This window comes from Sminthopsis crassicaudata, chromosome 5 (genome assembly GCF_048593235.1).
Source record: "Sminthopsis crassicaudata isolate SCR6 chromosome 5, ASM4859323v1, whole genome shotgun sequence".
Classification (NCBI taxonomy): domain Eukaryota; kingdom Metazoa; phylum Chordata; class Mammalia; order Dasyuromorphia; family Dasyuridae; genus Sminthopsis; species Sminthopsis crassicaudata.
The window spans coordinates 75,019,464-75,043,021 of NC_133621.1; the positions used below are offsets into that span (position 1 = coordinate 75,019,464).

Genomic DNA, 23,558 nt, shown 5'->3' on the forward strand with positions numbered 1-23,558 from the left:
ACCCACATAGATAATAACCTTTCTGACATTCATTCATTCATTCATTCATTCAATAAGCATTGATTATGCACTTCCTATCTTCCTGTCACTGTTCTGGGGAACAATCCCTATCCTCAAAGAGTTTCCTTCTTTTGAGGGTTACCAATTATGTACATAATAAATTAAATGCAAAAATATGCACAGTAGTTCCATGGACAGGGATTCTGACAAATGGAAAAGGAGGTTTAGGAATAGGCTTCCTATGAGAAGTGACAGACACTTTAGCAGAGTTTTGAAGGAAATCAGGGAATCTAAATGACCGAGGTAAGGAGTGAGTGCATTTCAGGCTTAAAAGGTAGCCTACTGCAAAGCTGAAGACCTAGCAGATGAAAGATTGCCACCTACTCTGCAACAAGTTCTTTGGGATATTGAAAGGTTAAAGGACTTGTTCAGATTGTGGGAATCAAATTATGTCAGAGGCAAGACTTGAACTCAGATTTTCCTGACTCCTAGGCCAGCTATCTGTTCATCACATTTTAATATTAAGGTATCTTCTAAGGCTAGATGGTGACTATCTTTAATATATAAAATGACCTAGTAAAACATATTCTTGTTAAATATGTATCTCTGAAAAGCTTAAGGAAAATGAACTTTTGAATTTGATTAGGGAAATTCTTCCCTGCCAAGGGAAGAAATTATGAAGTTCTAAGAAGAGATTTAACTGTTCAGAGAGAGATAGGAAAGGAGAGGGGGATATAAACAAATATTTACATGGTGTTTTAAAGTCTTTATAGTTCTGTCTTCACAACCATTTAGTGAAGGAGAGATTGAAATCCTCATCTCCACTATACAATTGAGAAAGTTGAATCCCAGAAAGGAAAAGGGGCCTGGTTGGAGTCACAGTTGGTAAATATCAACCAAGTCCCAGTGCCAGAATTTCATTCTGAACCAGAACTTTTATTCATGCTAAATTTATAGTATTATAGAACTTCAGAAACAGAAGAAACTTTGGAGAATTAAACTATACCCTTCATTTTTATAAAAATCAGAGAAACTAGAAAAAAAAGCAAACAGAAAAGAATACTACAATTGTTTTAGGAAGAAAATTAAATGGAATAGATCTTTGGATGTAAACATGGGAAGTTCATACTAAGGAAACAGATTTCTTATGGGCATAGTGGAATGGTGACAGGTCAAACTAGAAGATAGTTTTGACTATACAAAAAAATTAAGACCCTGAATTCCATGCCCAGAAAAAAAAAATTGCTCCTTCAGGTCTGGAAGAAAGAATTCAGTCTAGATCTGAGGGTAGGAGAACAAAAGTCTTTGAAGAATAGTGAGCCACGGAATCATAAAAAACATATAGGTACAAATGACAGTAAAGATCATCTCACATGAAGTCAGAAACTAGAAGCTCAAGCCTGGGACTCTCACTAATCTATTTATTTATTTATTTTTATTTTTTTTACTGAGGCAATTGGGGGTAAGTGACTTGCCCAGGGTCACACAGCTAGGAAGTGTTAAGTAAGTGAGGGCAGATTTGAACTCAGGTTCTCCTGACTTCAGGGCTGGTGCTCTATCCACTGCACCACTTAGCTATCCCACTAATCTATTTTTGAATGTCACTTCTGCCTCTTACTTCCTATGTGACCATTTGTAAGTCACTTAAATTCTCCTCTCTGGTTCCAGTTTCCCCTACAAAATGAAGGGATTGAACCAGAAGGCCTTTGAGGTCTCTTCCACCTTTAAATCTAAGATGACCTGTGTCACTTACCTTATGAATAACTATCCACCCCACATGTTTTCTTATCCCAACAGCAAGTTGTTAATGTTACTGTCCCCTCCCAAATATTTCATATGTACTTTGTATCTTCTAGTATGTCTTCTTAGTGTTTGTCCCCAATTGAATATAAGCCCCTCAAAAACAAGAAATACCTTATTTTATTTTGTTTCTGTTTAGCTGTCACCTAGTACTGTGTAGATAATTTAAAAACAAAACTGCTAGTTAAGAAGTGGAACTGTAATGCTGGAGAAACTGAGGCAAGATAGAGATTAGAGAGTTTTTAATATTTTATTTGGATTTCTGAGAGGGAGAGATTGTTCTGGGGGCATGTTGCCCCCAGAGCTAATGTCCAAAGCATCCAGGAGGGAATGTGAGTTCTCAGTGACATATATATGCACACATAGCTAGCTCCAAGCTTCAATAGCTAAACAAAGGCAGGAGTGGGGAGTAGGGGGAGGGGAGGAGTCCAAACTCTGATGATCCGGGAATCTCCAAGCAGGGATCATCAATCCGGTTCTGACAGGTTGGGAGTAGGACCATAAAGTCTTACTAACTGGGAGTTAAGGAGGTGTCCAACTAGAGCCAGGAGATCTGAAACTTAAGAGTTATAAACAATGCCAATTAGTATCTGATATAGGACATCTGGAGTTTTATCTTCTGAAATGCCAGAACTCCACAGCCCTAATTATCTCAGTTCTAATGAGCAGAAAAGGGGGTTGCAACCAGAGAAACTGGGGAAGGACAATTCTGAGAAACTGAGGCAGAACAATTAGGGAAATTGAGGCAGGACAATAAAAGGGAACTGTGGCACAACAGGACACTAATACATTGTTGGTGAAACTGTGAATGGATCCAACCATTCTGGAGAGCAATTTGGAACTATGTTATTAAACTGTGCAGCACTGTTACTATTGGGATTATTTCCCAAAGAGATCTTAAAGGAAAGAAAGGGACCCACATGTGCGAAAAATGTTTGTTGCAGCCCTTTTTATAGTGGCTAGAAACTGGAAACTCTGTGGATGTGCATCAGTTGGAGAATGGCTGAATAAATTATGGTATATGAATGATATGGAATATTATTGTTCTATAAGAAATGACCAACAGGATGATTTCAGAAAGTCCTGGAGAGACTTACATGAACTGATGCTGAGTGAAATGAGCAGAACCAGAATCCACAAGATTATTCTATGATCAATTCTGATGGACGTGACTCTCTTCAACAATGAAATTATTCAAATCAATTCATTATTCAAATCAGTTCTAATTGTTCAGTGATGAAGAGAGCCATCTAACCCAGAGAGAGGACTGTGGAACTGTGTGATTCAAACATAGCATTTTCATCCTTTTTGTTGTTGTTTTCTTGCATTTTATTTTGCTTCTCTTTTTTCTTGTACGGTATGATAATTGTATGAATATGTATACATATTGGATTTAACATAGTTCTATCATGTTTAACATATATTGGAATATTTGCCATCTAGGGGATGGACGTTGGGGAAGGGGGAGGGGAAATTGGAACACAGGATTTTGCAAGGGCTAATGTTAAAGAACTGTCCATGCATATATTTTGAAAAATAGATAGCTTTAATTAAATACACACACACACATACGCATACTAGTTGATTTTAATTCTCTCTTGCAGTTTGGATTCAAAATTCAGTTTTAAACGCAAGCTCTGTGTAATCTTTATTTTTATATCTCCAACACCTTGTACATAATAGGTACTTAAAATATACTTATTAGATCATGCAGTGAGTATCTAATGAGTTGTCTATAAATATATAGATACTAATCTTCATCTAAAACTCTATGGAAGCAGTCATGGAATGGACAGAATTGAATGGTACCTTGACTTTGGCCTAAGAGTTACATACAATAGTTGGACACAATAGCAATGACAAAAATATCTTATGTGGCAAAAGAGCCATCATAATAGGCCAACAGGTTGCTATAGCAACAAGATTCTTTCACCCCCTCCCCCCAAAGCAGTTTGGTTACAAAAGCTCTCCCATTTCCTATGGTTTCAAGGCCACTGGAGAGTCATTGATTTCCTAAGCCCCTGTCAGCTTAGACAGCGTGGCAGAGATCACGAGTTAGACTAAGGAACAGATTTAAATCAGTTGTTTCCATGAGGCTTTTTTTTTCCCCCAAAGGGCCATAGCTAAGTATATGAAATAGTTCTGAAGGCCATGAGTATATTTTCATATGTCAACATGGGCTGTGTAGGCTATTCTGAGGCAATTTCCAAGTTACCATTTTATTACTGCTTGCCTGAGGGCTATTGCCTCTCAATTGTTCCATTCTCCATTCCTCCTAGCCACCCACTATTATTGACACTGATCCCCTTCCCTGGCAGCCTTAAACATGCTAGGCAGAAACTACGGAGAGAGAAAGGGGAGGGTCGTATTTTTGGCCGTCAGAACCAGTCACAAATAATCTCAAGTCAAAGTGCAGAAAATACTGGGCAGCGGGGACTGTTTCTCTGCAGGAAAGTCCAGTTACACAAAAGGAGAGTGAACATTTAGAATGAGGTTTATCCCAGCAGTTGTGACCAACGGTTTCTGGGGTCCCTTACAGCTAGCTCTAAACACATGATGCTATGATAAACATGATTCCTACTTTAGGCTGTGTACCTTACCTCAGTATTGTGAGAGAAAATTCTTGGCATCTTTTTCTGGTTTCCCTCTTCTTTTAGCTGCATCTATTCTCCAATTCCAAAGGAGTATGGCCCTGACTTTATAGGCTTTTCTGGTTTGGGAATCAGCTGCATCCTGTTATTATCCTGTTAATGAAGAACAAAGCCAGGTCTATGTTCCACTTTTGGTGTAATGGGTCTGTTTTTAGACAATATGCATCTTCCTCAATAGGTAATCCTGCAAAATAGTGTAGCTTTGCCAGAACTGCCAACTGGGTGTTTTGATTATTAGGTCTGATTGCTTAGATGGAAGGATACAAAGTCTGTGCCCCAAATCCAGTCAGATTAGGTGTCGCTGTCCATGGTGGGAACATGGGGCAACTTAGCCTGAAGATAGATGTGTAAAGTGGAAAAAGGGCACTAGCCAGAGGATGATGACATGGCGATGCATTCATGTTACCATGAAAATTTTCTGTGCTTACTTCTTATATCTGTTATATAACACTGTCTGGTATTATATATAGGAAGAAGGATTTGATTTCCATAAAGTAGGAACTTCTTCAGATGCAAAAAACAAGTATAACTTATTAGATAAGGCCTAGAAGATTTCCTAGGACTCTTAGAAGTTTAATTATTTGTCCAGGTTCACACAACTATTAAGTGTCAGAAGCAGAATTTGAATCCATATCTTTTTGACTTCAAATATGGCACCCTAGCCTGTTTCTCATATCTTTTAGTAGTTTGTTTTGAGTCAGAGACAGCAGTTTATATATTTTTTCCACTATCCATTTTCCTCAGCACCAAATGGAATCAATTCCTTGAATTTCAGAGGTGTTCAGCAAATGTCTGTGAAATGAATGGGCTCCCCTCTAAAATAATCATATTAAGAAATAACCATTTCATAGAGTCCAAAGTTATCAGGGCTAATTGTAGACACCATAGTTATCATCCACAGTTTCCAAAAAAATCTATAGATAGCTTAGACATTATGGGGTTCCTAAGATGAACTGATTTAGCTAAGATCTCCTGCTGAGTATGACTATATCATGTTCCAAATATGACCTTATAGACTGACTGTATCACAGTGTGCTTGGAGTCCTGGCTTCTATTTCTAGTTCTAAAAGTGACACCCTGCCTATTGGGAAAGCAGCTTAACCTCTTAGCTTCAAGTTACCTCATCTGGGGAATGGACACGTTAATGCATACCACCCAGGCGTGTTGTCAGATTTAATTAATGCCCATAATCCCATTTTAAAATAAAGAGATTAAAGGTGAGGTTGGCACCCCCACATTATAACTGCCAGTTCTTAGGGATCCTTTTTTTTTTCCAAGAAGGGCTATATAAATGCAAAGAAGAGAGATATAAATATCTTTGCAGCTCCAGAAATCCCACAAATGCTAATCTATTCTTTACTGCAGCAAGGTCCTTGATTTGGATCCTGAGTGGGTCACCTGTTCCCCTGATTAACTGCATACTGATGGCCCAGCTCTGCCCTTCTTAAAGATATGCTTATCTTTCAAATTAGCACAATGTAAATGAAACAGGAAACTAATGCATAGCTCTTGTTCAGGTTAGGCAGTGTCAGCACTCTGCCCTTTCAAACTTGGGCAGCCTGCTGGGCGAGATGCCAATAACTGGGGGGGAAGCTGGGAGAGCAGATACCCTCTTTCTTAAGGGTGCTAGGGTCCACCCCTGAAAATGTAAGGGTCCTCTTTCCATTCATCATCGAATAAAGGATCACTGAAAACAGTTTTAAGAAGAGTTTAAATTCTTCCATCTTCATTTTTGCAAGGTCTTGAGAGAGTAATTCCCTGGCTTTCACTAACAGCCGGTTTCCCGACAGGAGCATTTGGAGTCCCATAAACACGCTGCCATCAGTCACTCTGACACTTCAGGAGCGGAACAATTAAAGTACAAGTATCACAGGGAAGCCTTAACTTTGATTAATAAAAGCTTGAAAGCCTGTTTGAACATCTACTGTTATGTCATTATTTCTGTTAAAAAAAATTTTAAGTAAATGTCTCACATGACTGCTCATGATTTGTTCATTTTATTCCATTCCGTTTTGTTCTGTTTTGAAAAAACCCTAGGATCTACCACCTTTTTAATAGGAAAAAGGTCAAAAGGACACTGGCCAGGAACTCCAATGGCTTTGACACCATGCTTAATTCTCCACTGCTTATTATAATCTCTTCACAGACTAAAAATGATGTCTTCCCCCAGCAATGGTGTCCTTTCCCACTTATTAACCTCCATTTCTCTGCTGCCCACCCACCCCTGGGTTTAGTGAAGAGGGAGGGGATGTTGGAAATCATTAAAATTAACATGCTGTGCTCCCCTTTGTTTGGAACTGAAATGAACATGATCCCTTTTGTCTGACAACAAATGAAAACTTCAGTTCATGGGAGTGTTTTTTCTTGACAAAACATCCTTGTTTTTCTAGCCATTTTATTGACTGATGTCAGCAAGGGCCTGGGAACAATGTGAGCTCCTGAGGTGCAGCATGGCCTGTTGAGGAAGCGCCAACTTTGAGCTGCCTATGTTTTTAAACTACGATTGTTTGGAGGGTGATCTCATGGATGGGAGGGGGTTTCTAGTTTCCAACTTCGTTTCGAATTCTGAAAGTTTTACCATGTGCACATTGGCTAGCATAAAGGCAGAAAACTTGCCCTAATTTTGGACGTGTTCGTAGCAAAGCAAGGACATAAAACATTGGTATTCAGGGAACAGTTAAAGGTCAGTAGAAGGAAATGTGTACTTTTGAAAACAGATGGCCATTTGTCTGGAAAGGAGCTGGGGCTTCAGCTGCTGAGTTGTGCCTGCCTCAGTCCCCCAACCCGCCTGTCTATTTTGTCTATTCCAGACGGAAGGAAGCCGCATGTGGTTACCTACCTTTGTGCAATATCATTTTCTGACATCCTTTTAAACCTCTTGCCTCCTACATAACTGTTTGGTGTCCTTTTCATTCCCACTTAGCAATTTCCAAAAGGAAAAAATAAACACGGTAAAACAGGATTAAAATATAATCTTTCCATTTGATCTAGTTCTCTTCAATGCTGGAAATGATGATGATCAAATATCACTTGGTCTGCTTTTGCTTTTTTATCTGCTCTTACCATCTCCAAGAGAATCCTGTTGATCATGTTTGAAATTCTTGATTGGGACAAGCTCATATGTCGCCAAGCTTTGCTTACATGCCTATGTGTATCCTGTGTCTCAAGTGGAGGGTACTGAGGAACATGTACCTGTCAGTCATGGACCCACAGTCAGAAAATGAAAATGTCACCATTGGACACATACCCAGAATACAAGGCATCCCTTCCACCCCCATCATGATACGCTGTTTGTCTCATTCATTCCTTGTTTGCCCTTAGCCTCTCTCTGTCTTTCTTATATTTTCTTTCTTCCCATTAATATAAATATCTTTCGTCCATTAAAAATATGTACTCCAAATATCTCATCAACCTGCCTAAGGCAGCTAAATTAGAGATGGATTACATTTCACTTCTATAGGGAGGTATATATGGATGTATATGTGGAGATATATATATATATATATATATATATACATATCTGTGTATACACACACATATATATATGCATTCACATGTGCACATTTTTCCTTTCAATACCTTTTAAAAATATTTTTGGTAGATGAAAGAAACTGAGAATGTTATTACTGTAAATTTACTTTTTTTCCCCCTCTTAATATATACAGGAGAGAGACTATCAGTGGAGAATCCCCTGGAGAACACATGAAGGATTCCTCTGCTTAAATACTCTCTTCTTACCCAGCATGCAGAATAGATTGCTGAGCCAGCTGTTTATTGGAAATAATTATTACTTCCTGCCAGAGCCAGAAACTAAAGGAAGAGAATTTTTTAAAAGCAAGAGTCGGCCAATTTTAGAAATTTGTGCTGATTAATTTTCTCATTATTTCTGTTCTGGTTTCTTTCTTCATCAGAGGAAAAAAACTCATTCCATACCACAACTAGGGTTATGTTATGTTACCTTTGAGTTGAGGCGCCAGAAAAAGAAATCAATTATGATTATTCCCCACGTGGCACTTTTGTAGAAAATAAGCTATCTTTAATCCTCCATTTCCCAATTAGATGTTTGTGGGGTCATCTTTGGCCCCTACCCTTAAACATGTGCAATTCTTTTTGCAGGCTGGGAGATTCCCAACTATCTCACACCTCTTGTAATACTGAAATGTGTCAGATATAGAGATTCCGGGATAATGACAGAGACATGATAGTCTTTCCTTCCTCATACCACTGAGTACAAAACTATTATTTGTGTCAATATTCTTCAACATTTATTTATTGTTTATAGTCAATTGAATGGCTATGAGCCATCCTAAACTACAGAAGCTTGTATAAATTCCATTCTTACCCAGATCTGCTAAAGGAAAAGAAATCTTGTCCCTACTCCATAATAAATTTCTCTCCAATCCGCCCTCTATGTACCCATGTACCACTTTTTTGTGTCTGTCCTGGATAAATAGTGGGTGACCTTGAAACAGCAGAAATAGGAATGGAATCCTCCATTTTTCTCCCCATTCTATATACATCAATAAGACATGATTTTCCCCACTGCATTCTACTTTCCACTTGAGACACTTCCTCTATCTTGATTTGCTCACTAGTGATGACTTAGAGGGGAAAGACCTAAGTCTGAGTATTGTATCTTTTACTTGCCAGTTGTATATCACTTAATTCAACATTCAATCAAATGCTTATTTTCTGATTAAATGTTTCCTTTTCCATAAAATGCTGAAGAAGGAGACATTAATAATTCTTGTTCTACTTACCTCACAAGGTTATTGGGAGGAAAGAGCTTTGTAAATTATAAAGCATTTTATAAATATAAGCTATAATTGGTTGACATGGAGAGTAGCAACTGATTATCTTGAAAATAACTTCTTATAACAACTCCACAGGAGGTATATAGTTCCTATCTTTCCACTTAACAGTAGGAAAAAATGATGAAAGGAAATTGTTATAAAATCCTAAGATTTTGTGTTGAAAGACACCTCAATTAGAATGCTATGTGAGAGTGAGCAAGTCACAACCTCTCTCAGTCTCAGTTTCTTTATTTGAAATATGTAGATAAATATGATACTTACCTCACAGGACAATCATGAAGATTAAATGAGATAATATATGCAAAGTGCTTTGCAAACCTTAGGGGCAGCTAGGTGATGAAGTGGACAGAGAACAAAGCCTGAAGTCAGGAAGACTCTTCTTCCTGAGTTCAAATATGGACTTAGATACTTACTAGTTGTGTAACCTTAGGTAAGTCATATAATTCTGCTTGCATCAGTTTCCTCATCTGTCAAATGAGCTACAGAAATAAATGGCAAACATCTTTGCCAAGAAAATTCCAAATAGGGTCAGGAAGTGTTGGATGTGACTAAAACAACTGAACAGCAAATTTTGCAAACCTTAAAATAATTTGCAAGGTGTCCTAAAGGTTTTAATGCAAGCTTCTGCTATTACAGCTTAATAATTAAATAAAAAATTAATTATTAAATTTTAATGGCAGAAACCTCCACTAAGACTTCTGAACCACCATGTATACAGCTTTTATTAACCTTTTCATTTTATAAATAAGGAAACTGAGGTCTAGTGAAGTATGGTTCTAAACAACAAAATCCTATTTCCCAAGTAATTCACCAAGAAATTAGTCACACAGAATTAGAATTCATATTCTCTTATACATTCCATTTATCTTATTAACTCATTCTGTTGTGCAATTTAAAAGCTAAATTTGAGTTTTGTTTATAAAATGGGCATTATCTACCACAGGGCACCAAGTGATAAGCCCTTGGCCAGGGGTAATAACCTTTAGAGTGGCTTGAATGTCACTGGAAAGTGCCAAGAATAGTTTTAAGATTAGGATGAGTGATCTATGTTTTCTGTTACAACATGACTTTTATGGAAAAGTTGTGCATAGCTTCACATGTGGTTTCTCAAAGGGAATGGGGATGGAAACAAGGAAGAGAATCTGAATCTCAAGTTTTGAAGACAAATGTAAAAAAATTGATTTAAATGTAACTGGGGAAAATATTAAATAGAATGAATACAAAATATTAAAATAAATAAATCGTGGTTTTAGGAAGCCTGGCTGAAACTTTTGATTTAGGCAGCAAGGATCTGGCATTTTTGGGATGGCATGTCTTTTGGGAGGAATAGCCTTCCTAAGTTCAGAAAGTCTCATTTCTAGAGAGTGGAGCACTAGGTGACAAATGTTACCCAGAGAAAGAAGATGACAAATGTCACCTAGGGAAGGAAGGAAGGAAGGAAGGAAGGAAGGAAGGAAGGAAGGAAGGAAGGAAGGAAGGAAGGAAGGAAGGAAGGAAGGAAGGAAGGAAGGAAGGAAGGAAGGAAGGAAGGAAGGAAGGAAGGAGAGGGAGGGAAAGAGGGAGGGAGGGAAAGAAGGAGGGAAGGAGGAAGGGAGAAAGAGAGGGAGGGAGGGAAAGAAGGAAGGAAAGAAGTATGGATTTATTTAGCACTTACTATGTGCCAGGCATTTTGCTAAGCCCTAATATTATAATAGTCTTATTATTAATTACAGATATCGCCTAGGGAAAGAAGATGACAAATGTCACCTAGGAAAAGAAGGAACAAATGAACTAAGGAATGAATGAACTAATGAATAAGGGAAGAAAGGAAGGAAGCATTTATTAAGCACCTATTATGTGCCATGTATTTTGCTAAGCCTTTTCTAAGTAATAAATTATAATAATCTTATTACTAATTAAAATGTCATCCAGGGTAAGAAGGTGACAAATGCCACCTGGAAAATGAAGGAAGGAAGGAAGCATTTATTAAGTTCTTACTATGTGCCAAGCATTTTGCTAAGTTTTTTTTATAAATATTATCTCTTCTAATACTCACAAAAAAAATTCAGAGGTAGATACTGTAATTATCCCCATTTAACTATTGCGGAAATTAAGGCATATGGGTGAAGTGACTTTCCTAGAGTTATATAGCTAGTAAGAATCTGAGCCTAGATTAAACTTAGGTCTTCCAGGCTCAGAGTTCTATCTAGTTTGCCACTAGCTATTGAACAGAGTAGGGGGAGGATATATGAAAGAGTACATACAAGAATCATGCAGAACGGATGAAATGGCACCAGTGGATGATGACCTGCATGGCAGAAATACCCATGTTGGTTAGATCATGGATCTATTGAAGTTTCTTATACTGGTGTCTTGCTAAGATCAGAGAGTCTCATCACTAGAAGCTGAAGACTAGGTGATGAATTATTTTGAGAGTAAGAAGGAAACAATCATTTATTAAGTACCTTGTAATCATGAACTAAGTTGAAAACTGAGAAATCCAGATCATTTATTTGTGAGAACAAATAGAGACAGTATAAACAATTCAGATGACTGCTGTGAAATACCCTGACTATATGGCAGGCCCTGAATATTAACAATCAAGAAACTACAATTTTACTGGAACCTTGGCTTGTTTTCATTAGACGTAAAGAGAGAGAGCATCATTGGCAGGAAACCATTTTTAAGTGCAATGAAGGCAGAATTTTAAGAACAGATGTGTGTGTGTGAAAATTGAAGCAAAATTAATACAAGCCAAGATTGACTTAAGATGTATGTGTATTTTACCAACAGAATAAACATATATTATAGATGTGCAAAGAATGCACATGGACTAAGCTGTCACATATTGCCACTATTTCTTAAGCTCTCTTTATAACTTTTCTAATAAATTGTTCTGTAGCTCAACTATACTATATGCCTTATAAATATGTATGGTGACATTTAGCAGTTAGAATAGCAGCCTTTTCTGCCATGTGACACACTGTTCAGGAAACTGAAAGGCAGATCCCAAGATGCCTTTTCAGCTCTGACATGACACACAGACCGAGAAGCGTCTCAGTGGACAAACTAGCAGGTGACATGCTTTCTGCCTCACTGCAAGCACCGAGCTGTGGGAACCCCTGCTTACAGCTTTTATACGCAAAATCTGCTCCTTTGTGTTTTCTCTCTGGTGCCACGGTATGGAGCCGTTAAAATACAAATGAATGTTCCATTTCTCATTTAGGGAAGTGCCTCTCACTGAATTACCCTCAGATGGCAGGAAATTAAGAATTATCATCAAAAGTCAGGTGTATTTAATGCAGATTGAAAAAGAAAAATCTAGCACTGTAACCTAATTTTTCTGTTGGTGACCAGTGGCTATCATTCAAAAACGCTAGTGAGCTCTAGAATCAAATGTTGGCCAAAAAAATAGTCCCTTATCAAAAGAGAAACTTCTGTATTGCCATCTTCAAACTATAAGGGGAATGACTTGAGCCCACAAAATAAGATATGGCCACAACATATCTCTCTCTCTCTCTCTCTCTCTCTCTCTCTCTCTCTCTCTCTCTCTCTCTCTCTCTCTCTCTCTCTCTCTCTCTCTCTCTCTCTCTCTCTCTCTCTCTCTCTCTCTCTCTCTCTCTCTCTCTTTTTCTCTTTCTCTCTTTCTCTCTCTCTCTTTTTCTTTCTCTCTCTCTTTCTCTTTCTCTCTCTCTCTCTTTCTCTCTCTCTCTCTCTCTCTCTCTCTCTCTCTCTCTTTCTCTTTCTCTCTTTCTCTCTCTCTCTTTTTCTTTCTCTCTCTCTTTCTCTTTTTCTCTCTTTCTCTTTCTATCTCTCTCTCTCTCTCTCTCCCTCCCTCCCTCCCTCCCTCCATCTGATCAATTGCTCCAAAAATCATGGATCTAGAGACAATATGGAGCTCAAAAACCATTTACTGCAATCTCATTTTATAGAGGAGGAAATTGAGTCCCCAAAAGGTTGTGAGTTCCCTGAAGTCTTACAAGTTATAAACAACCCAGGGAGAATTTAAACTTAAACCCTCTGACTTGAGAGCCACTATGCTTTCCACTGTACCATGGAAGAATTTCCCTTCCTTCTTCTCATTTCCTTCCCTCATCCAGAGTTGTGTTTTCCATTTATTGCCACAGAGCAATAGAACCAATCTGAGTGTAATCTGGCAGCTGCCTCATTAGTGACATCATTTTTGTCTCCTGCCCTCAGCAGTTAATCTTTCCTTACCACAAAGCACATATTTGTATGCAGTTATGAAAAGTAAATTCAAAAACCTTTGATGAGGATTTTTCTCTGTTGAAAGCCAAGAAACAGTATGGATACTCCTTGTCTATTGGATCATTTACTCCAATGTCCTTTGTGGAAAAGGACAGAGATGAAGACTTAGAAATAAGCGTTAGCCATACTGGAGAGACATCAGAATCAGAACACACCATTATGAAAACTCTCTGTAGATAATTTACAGGTGATGGCAAACCCACAAAGAAGGAACTTTTTAAACGTCTAGTCATGGAATCATAAAGATTACAGTTGGTAGTGGGCTTAGAAACAATACAGTCTAGAGTCCTACCATTTTATAGAAAAGGTAAAATTGAGAGAGAGAGAGAGAGAGAGAGAGAGAGAGAGAGAGAGAGAGAGAGAGAGAGAGAGAGAAAGAGAGAGAAAGAGAGAGAGATATACATATATACATATGTATGTATATTTATATGTATACACACATGTGTATATATGCATGAATGATTAGGCATGTGTTCCTATATGCACATATATGTATATGCATATATGTCCATATATATTCATAAATATCTATATGTTCTCATGTACATTATATTAATATATACATATACAATGTATATATATATATTTATATGCATATACAATGTTTATACATGTATATATACATATACATACATATGCATATATATATGGGAGGAAATGTAAGCTTGTCATTTTATAGAACGATGAGTATTTGTGAGGTTTTTGTTGGGTTAAATAAAACCTATCCTCTAGTATGCATATTATTGGCCTGAATGTTTTTATGAAAGTTGAGAACCCCTTTTATCTGTTCTGTAAAAGCATAAATACAAGTAAAATTCTGATATTTCTTAGAAAACCCCTAGGAGGTGACAAAATGAGCCAAATTCTGATGTACCCAGAAGAAACTCTGATGGAGGAGAAACTTTTGAACAAAGGAGCATGATATATGAGAAGTCCCCTAGGTTGGTTCTAGTCCATGTAATTCTAGAACTGTTTTTCTAAGCTACAAGTTATAGACATGAACCTATTATGTCTTTTGTTTTGCAGAAAAGCTCTTTGCTAAGTAAAGTTCAATTAACAATGATGAACAACAGTGATATGGATAAGCAATTATTCTCATATACTGTAAAAAAGTTAACTATGCTTTTATAATCCTATGAGCTATTATATATATATCATGCATATGCCTACAAATATGTGTACATGTATGTATGCATGTATAGTAGCATATATTATATATATAAAGATATAGATATTTTACTTAAATAGCAAATATATACAAGAGCAACATCAGAGTATATTCTATACCACCATAAGCCAATACATTATTTGCCAGATGTTCATTTGGTAAGCTATCATGAAACTATTTGGACAAGAATCTTTTCAATTGTAGCAAAGTATTATTAGTTAGGTTTTGTATTATTAGTTAATTTTTACATGCTAATGTTTGATGTCTGTTAGAGCAAAAAGCTCCTTGAGGGCAGGGACACACCTCCTAGGACCCTTCAGATTATTTCACACTTATTCCTTGTTCATCATTCCATAAAGATTTGTTGCTCTTGTTAGTAGTGAGAATGTCAATGGATCTTCAATCAATAATGACTGGTGACCACAAAATAGTATGGGCTGGGCTACTTTTTCAACATGCAACCCTACATGTGAAAATATCACATTAAGATAATTTGGAAAAATGAATAAAAAAAAAAAAAGAAAATATCACATTAACCATTATTTTCCCTGGGGACTTTTGTTATCATTAACATCAGGAACTCTAAATATAAAAATGCTGTCTATACCCTTTACAGAGTTAGCCTGATAACTGTGTGATACTTATCATCTGTAAGTTTTCTGAGTCACTGAGCATTTAAATAATTTGTGCATGGTTAAAATAATTAGCATGGGTTCTGGACAGGAATCCAGTTATATCCAGTTCTTCTTGACATGAAGACCAGACTTATGTCCACTGCCAGTAGAATATAGATAGAATAAAGAAAAATTAAATTTTAAAATGAATAGAATGGTTTACTGATAAGTGGTAGGCATGCAGTTTGATGTATGGCTATTTATCCCTCTGATTGTATTATAAAAAGTATGAATGACCTTAGGCTGCAGTAAGAGATCAGGGAGCAACGCCAATCGTGAAAGGCAACAGTAATATTCCTGTCTTTGTGTTGAAAGACCGTACTATTATTTACAGCTGGCCAAGCCAACAGTTCTTATCACGTCCCATAAACAACAGCAGCAACGACAACAACAAAACTCTGCAAAAATGAAATTGTGAGAACTAAATTATTTATGTGATTTCATTTGTTGGATATATTTTGTGCCACTGAGCCTAGCTTCTTTCTAATGGCATAAGACTATTAGGAACTGTAATAATCTTCAGGGGATGGGAGATTTATCAACCCTTGCAGAATGGGATGGGAGCCAAGGCAAGAGATTAAGGGATACTAGTTAAATTAATCAGGCTTCTCTCTGTATATGGGCCAAGAGAAGGCACTGAGTTGTTATTCATACATTTTACACGGTAGGAACACAATTTGACCGCAACCATATGTTGAATTTAATATTACATGTTGGTCCTTTCCAAAAACAACCCCATAAAAATGTCAATACTTTTTCCCAAATAATGGCTCTCTCCACTAAAAAGGGAGTTTACATACAACAAAGTGAAAAAGTGCTGAGATTCACTAGCTTGCTGGGAGACATTACATTTTAATCCTGCCATAGAAGCCAGGCTGGCTGATCTACAAACGAAGGAAGAGACTGATGGAGGAGACATCACTAAAGAGACTCTCATCCATCATTTTTGACCATAAAAGGAACTGGCATCTGTTCCCTGGTGGAATGTGAATGGGCCACCAGTCACTGGCCTTGAAATATGAGATTTTCCTTTCCACTTGAGGCAATGCTGAAGTTTTTCTGGAAGAGATAGAAGCCATCATTCCTGCCCTAACACAAAATGAAAGCATCATTATGGGAGCAATTTTGAAAATGTATTAACTTCATAAAACGTTACATTTTCCACACTGTGAGAATGGCTACACAATCAGAGCGTCAAAGCCCAGAAAACTGCCTATTAAGGCTACTACCCTTTATGCTTGTTTGGGTCATACTAATAGAGAATAAGGTATTTGGCCCCATAGCATATTTATCATGAATGAGTATAGAAAACAAACACAGTATATTATGTGCCATAGAAAACATGGGCCAGAAGCTGCAGCCGCCAATAAACTCAGGTTTATCTCTCAGTGTCGTTTTTGTGCAATAATCCCTGTGAACACAGTAGCAATTTCTACATGGATGCTTTTTGGTTAAGATCCTCCAAAGGACCATATTAAGAACTGATTTCTCATTACATCAGTGACAATGCTGGAGCATATATAGTTGTTTATCTTTCACTTTTAAGAATGAATCAGCAGCTCTAAACCCTGAAAAGAAGCATAATAGCTAAAAATAGACAATCTGGCTCAGAAAACTACAATGAACATACGTTTCCCAGCTTCCTATTGAAATCAGAAGAATAGAGGAGAATTCAAATATATCCTAACTTGTGCCTTAAAAGAAGATCAACTTAGTATTTTTTTTAGGAGTAGATAGAATATCAGGCACCCTTCAAAACTGCCTGCTTACCTATTTACTCAAGACTCTATCAAAAGAATTCAAGTTGTTCTGGGTCATGGTGATGGTGTACAACAGTAAGTTCTTCTACTTTTGGACACTGTGGTCCCCTTTGGCAGTCTGGTAAAGCCTATGGACCAATCAGAATCATGTTTTAAAATGTATAAAAATGCATATGATAGCAAAAGAATTTCATTATATTGAAATAGTTATGAAAACACTTTTAAGTTCCTATACCACATTAAGAATGGATATTACATTATAATATAATAGATATTATTTTATAAGGGCTATTGACAAATATGATAAATACTATTACATAATATATATTTTAACGTAATATCTATTCTAATATATAAAATTAACATAGATATTATAAAATTATTTTGCATAATACATAAATTTAATATATTATTTAATGTCACATCATATGGAAAGTGTTCTAAAAAAATCTTAGCAGAGTTTAAATCTTCACTGAAATTTTTGGGATAGTTAATATACAAGAGGGAAAGAATGGCAAATATTTTAAGAAATACTTGCTATATCCACCCATTTGAATGTAAGCTTTTTTTCAATGAAAGATTAATTCTTTATACCTATATACCCAGTACCTAACAGAGTGCCCAACATGTAACAGATTTTTAATAAATATGACAAAGAGACAGAGAGAAATGCGGTAGCATAGACAAGGGGTCCATTCCTTCCTCTGACACATATTAACTGTATACTTTTTTGTGTGTGTTTACTGATATGTGACTCTTACATAAGTTCATTAAACTTTTCATAAAGGAACTCCCTAACTGCCAGAAGACTTCTTACAGGTCTTTAAATATCTTATGGATTCTTGTATAAGATTCAAGCTATCAATTATTTCTTACTCTCATTACATAACTGACCCATCTTTTTTCTGGCTTTTTGTGTCACAAATTTTGGCTTTTGTGCTATTTGTGTGTGTGCAAATCATTTGTAATATGGTGTAATATGTTTACTACATATCCATTTTGCTTCAGATTTTATTGTTTTCCTATTGTGGGATTCTTTGGTTTACATATATGTAGTACATATATGTACTATTAATAGGAGACATTCTGAAAGGATTTGCTTTGGCAGCTACCAAGAAGCCTGAGATTAGTGAAAATGTTACACATGTTCTTAAGTATGATCCCTCCTCCTCCCCCACTCAACTCTGAACCTAATGCATCGTTCATCTGTAGTGCCTGTCTCGGGATAGGAATGGACTAAATAGGTCGCATATTCAAATGAATGAATGTCAAAACCTAAGAAATATGCATCCTTTGTCTACTTGGGTTTTTCCTGAGTGAATTATTAGAAGCATACATGAATAATATAAAGAGGATTTATTTCACATTTGTGCATCTTGGAAATCTCAAAATCTATAAGAAATCCTTCCTCCATGTGGATAGCAGTGTAATATGATAGGCAAAACAATTAATGTAACATTGCATGCATTAAAAGAATCTTGGCTCCTGGGAATAATGAAGTAATAGGCCTGTACCTCCAGCATTAGATAGGACACTGTTAAGCAGGAAAGTTTCCAGAAAAGGGTAACTATGATGGTAAAGCACCTTGAATCTCTATTATTTAAGGACAAGTAGAATGAAGTAGGTGTGTTTAGACTGAGGAAGAGAAAATTTAAGAGGGATGCAATCAATTGATGTTTTAAATATTTGAAGAGCTGAATGGATTATTCTTATTTTCTTTGACCCCAAAGGGAAGAGGCAGGAGCAAGGGGGAGAAATTACAAAGGGGCAGACTCAGGCTTCATGTCAAGAAAAACTTTGTAAAAATTAGTGTTCTCAAAAAGCAAACTGGGCTATCCCCCAGAGGTAATGATCTTCCACTTCATTAGAGGTCTTTGAGCAGCAGCTGGATTTTCACTTATGGAATATTTACTAGTGAGGATTCATTTTGTGATTTGGGCTAGCCATTACATTACCTTCTGTCTCTGAAATTCTATAATTCTGTGAACCCATGAGAACTCTATTGTAGATTACTGCAATTATAAAGAAAGGAGAGTTCAGGACAAAGCCTTGAAGGATATTGTGAAAAGGCAAAACATAAGGCATGATTTCCCAAAAGAGGCTAATAAGGACACCTGGGCAGGTAGGATGGGAACCAAAAAGAGCAATGTCATGAAAACTGGAAAAAGAAAGAGTGATCAACACTGTAAAATGCCATAGAGAAGTTAAGGATGATGAAGAAAGAGGAAATATTAAAGCTAGCATCTAAGGATAATCTCTTCAGAATTCCTTTACTAGAATTGCCATTAAAAAGCCTATTTGCAATGTACACAAGAAAACCCACCTCATGGTTTGGTAGCTGCCCAAGATCACTACTTGGAAGAGAATGACTTTCATTTGTCTGCATAATTTCTGGTATGTTCATTTTTTTTAAATCCATGAAGGTTTCTTTGTGAAGAACTAAGAAAGTGTAGCTAAAGAAAGATTGAGAAGATATAAACTTTGTCTTTACATATTTGAAGTACTGTCATTTGGCAGAAGGGTTAGACTTCTACTTGGTTCCAAAGAGTAGATTTAGAACCAATCAAAGATTTATTTCAGCTTAATGCAAGGAAAAAATTTGTAACCAAGAGAGCTGTCAAAAAATGAACTTCCATTCATAGAAATCCTTTAACTTAGCCTTTAACCACTTACTAGGGAACATTACAGGCAAGATGGATGATTTAAATAATGGTTGAATTGTGTAATTCAAAGGTATGGGAGACAGAATCAAAAGGACTTAAGTTTTTAATTTGATTTTTTATGCTGAATTTAACAGACACCAAATAATATGGCCATTTCCATAAGTAAAACAAAGTAGAAAAAGAGGGTTTCTTCTGCAGTAATGAATCAATATCATATAGAGCAAGACTTCTTAAACTTTTCCCACTTATAACACCTTGTCACCCAAAAATTTTTTATATGATCTTGGATAAATAGGTTTATAAAAAAAACAAATCAAACACTTACTGGTATTAAATCATAAATTTATTTTAAAATAAATGATTGGAATGCCTATAGTTTTATCATTTATTAAAAACAAAAGCAAATTTGCATACTAATAAGATGGATATGTTTATTTATTTTTTACTTAAAGAACTAAATCTTGATGGTACCTTTTGTTGTTGCCAAATTTTTCATAATCCTTACATTCAGTTACACTATCCCATATGGGGTTGCAACCCACAGCTTTGATATGCAAGTCACTTCTTCCTCCAACTTTACAACAATTTAAGTATGTTATTTTTTAAGCTAAATAATTTGTATATCCTACTGTTCTTCTTTCTGTTCTCTTCTGTTCATATTATCAAATGCTCCAATGATTCTCTTCTTGTTTTTTTTTTTTAATTTTGGAAACCCTATTGCTAGTCATTCTACCCACCACAATTATATCACAATTGGGAGAAAGAAAAATTGAACTCTTGGGTCAAATATACAGTGAAGCAAAAGAAAGACATATATTAGCCATGATCCAAAATACATATCTAATTTCACACCTTAAGTTTATCACTTCAGTGTTTGAAGATAAGTAGTATGGTTCATCCCAGTCACTCAAAAATACTGTTCATCCATTGCATTCATCAGAATTCTTAAGTCTTTCTTAATTATTTGTTTCTTATATAGTTGTTATCAAATAATTTATTTTTCCAATTCCATTCACTTCACTATGCACAAATTCAAATAAGTTGTCTTAAGTTTGTCTTGAAATCATCCCTTTCATCATTTTGTTTTTACAACACAATAATATTCTTTCTATAACCAAATTTGTTTGGCTTTTTTTCAATAATAAGTATCCCTTTACCTTCCAGGTCTCTGTCACCACAAGGGAGATAATATATTTTTTTCATTTTTCATATTAACTGAAACCACTTTCTCCAATTACTACTCATCCCTTAATTGCCAACTTTGATGCTCTTTTCTCAGTACTTATCCTTCTCAGTTTATCTGATGCCTTGTACACAGTTTATCATCATCCTAGATACTCTGACCTTCATGGATTTTTTCATACCATTACTCTGGTTCTCCACTTATTTGTTCAGCCAATCCTCAAGCTCCTTTGCTAGCTTGTCATCCATATCATAATCTTTATTGTGACTGTCCTCTCATGTTTATCCTAAACATTTTCTTCCTTTCTCTGCATCCTCTCTTTGGAACCTCATGGGTTAAAATCTTTCTATGCAAATGACTCATGAATTTTTATATTCAGCCTCAGTCTCCCCTTCAATCCCCCATCACCCATTGCCTCTTGATTATTTCCACTTGGATTTCCAAAGGCATCCTAAACTAACATTTTTTTAAAATTTGAACTCATTATTTTCCTCAAAAAAAATCTTCTTTCTTCCAAACTTACTCGTTACTATAGAAGGCACCATCATCCTTTCATTCTCCAAACTCCACAACATCTGTACTATCTTCATTTCCTCACTCTCTCTAACCCAATATCTCCAATCAGTTATCACATATTGTGATTTCTATCTTTACAATATCTCTTCTATTTGTCCCCCTTTTTCCCCACTCACATATCTGCCAGCTTAATTTAGACCTTTATTATCTCTCACCTAAGTTGTGATAATTTTTAATTATACTCCCTATCTCAGAACTCTTACCACTCTGTTCCATCAACACATTGTTGATAAACTATTTTTCCTTAAGCACAGATCCCCTACTTTAAAAATTCCAGTAGCTTCCTATTGCTGCTAGTATCAAAAAAAAAAAAAAAAACACTTCTGTTTAGTTGTTAAAAGTAGTAGATATTCAGGCACTAAACTCACTGAAAATTATTTATTTCAAATTTCATTGAAAATTATTCCCCTTCCAACTCTCCGTTGTTCAACTAAATTGGTCACCTCTCTGTTCCTCTCTCTGACTCCTGCCTATTTTTCATTGTGCTGTTGTCCCATAGGCCTTGAAGGCTTTCTCTCTTTATTTCCACCTAACAGAGTTTGCTTGTTTTAATATGTTGTTCAAGAACCATATTTTGCGAAAAGTCTTTCCTCATTCTTATAAATGTTGGTGAATTCCCTCCCATACTATCTTGCATCTATAATAATATACTTTTATATATTAGAATTTAGAACTTTATATTTATGATGTACAACTTTATTTTTACACTTCTTATATGCAGAATTAGAATGGAAGCTCCTTGTGAGTAGAGAATGTTTTACTCTTTATGCTTTGTAACCCCCAACACTTGGCACAGGAACATGGTAAATGCTTAATACTTATTGATTGATTGATTGATTGATTTTAGTGGTTTGATTAATATGGCTCTAAATAAGTAAATTAAAATTTTATTATTTTATTATAAGGATATGGCCTAAACTTTTAACAATTATACAGATCTGTCTTCATCATTTTTATTTTTTAATCCTTCAGGGAAGGAAATAAAGAGGTGAGATTTGTTTTAGAATTTTCAAACTTATTGCTTCCAATTAATTCATTTTGTGCCTTATTTTCTTTTTTTATTATTTTTTATTATACCTTTTTACTTTTCAAAATATATGCATGGATAATTCTGTAACATTAGCCCTTGTAAAACCTTGTGTTCCAGTTCCCCCCACTTCTCCCACCTCCTCCCCTAGATGGTAAGTAGTCTAATATATGTTAAACATGGTAAAAAAATATATGTTAAATCCAATATATGCATACATATTTATACAATTATCTTGCTGTATAAGAAAAATCAAATCAAAACAGAAAAAATTATAAAGAAAATAAAATACAAGCAAACAACAACAAAAAGAATGAAAATGCTATGTTGTGAACCACACTCAGTTCCCACAGTCATCTCTCTGGGTGTAGATGGATCTTTTCATCATAAAACCATTGGAACTGGTCTGAATCATCTCATTGTTGAATGAATTGATGAATGAATGAATCAGCATCCAACAACATCCATCAGAATTGATTATCGTATAATATTGCTGTTGCTGTATACAATGGTGCCTTATTTTCTTTGGAAATAAATGGCCCTATGTAAGGCTAAATGTCTTTTATTTGAATAGCTGAGTGCAAAAATAATGAAAAACTAACTCCAAAAAGAACGAAAGAAATAAAAGCTTCGACACCCAGAGAAGGAACACTGGGAAATGAGTGTAAACTGTTTGCATTTTTGTTTTTATTCTCAGGTTATTTTTACCTTTTGAATCCAATTTTTCCTGTGCAACAACAAAAACATAATTCAGTTCTGCACACAGATATTGTACCTAGGATATACTATAACATATTTAACATGTATGGGAATGCCTGCCATCTAGGGGAGGGGGTAGAGGGAAGGAGGGGAAAATTCAGAACAGAAGGGATTGCAAGGGATAATGTTGTAAAAACTTACCCATGCATATGTGGTGTCAAAAGAAAGTTATAATTATAAAATTCATTTTTAAAAAATAAAGAAATAAAAGAAATAAAAGCTTTTAAGTATAGAT

At 35.8% G+C, this 23,558-nt stretch overlaps 1 long non-coding RNA gene across 1 annotated transcript; it reads right to left on the reverse strand.

The window, feature by feature from the left end:
• Positions 1-2,058: 2,058 nt before the first annotated feature.
• On the reverse strand, positions 2,059-17,228 carry LOC141544798 (uncharacterized). Its single transcript, XR_012482811.1, has 3 exons — positions 17,126-17,228; positions 4,401-4,544; positions 2,059-2,359 (listed from the first exon to the last, which is right to left on the reverse strand). It is a non-coding gene; the product is annotated as an uncharacterized LOC141544798 (long non-coding RNA).
• Between the last annotated feature and the right edge of the window lie 6,330 nt (positions 17,229-23,558).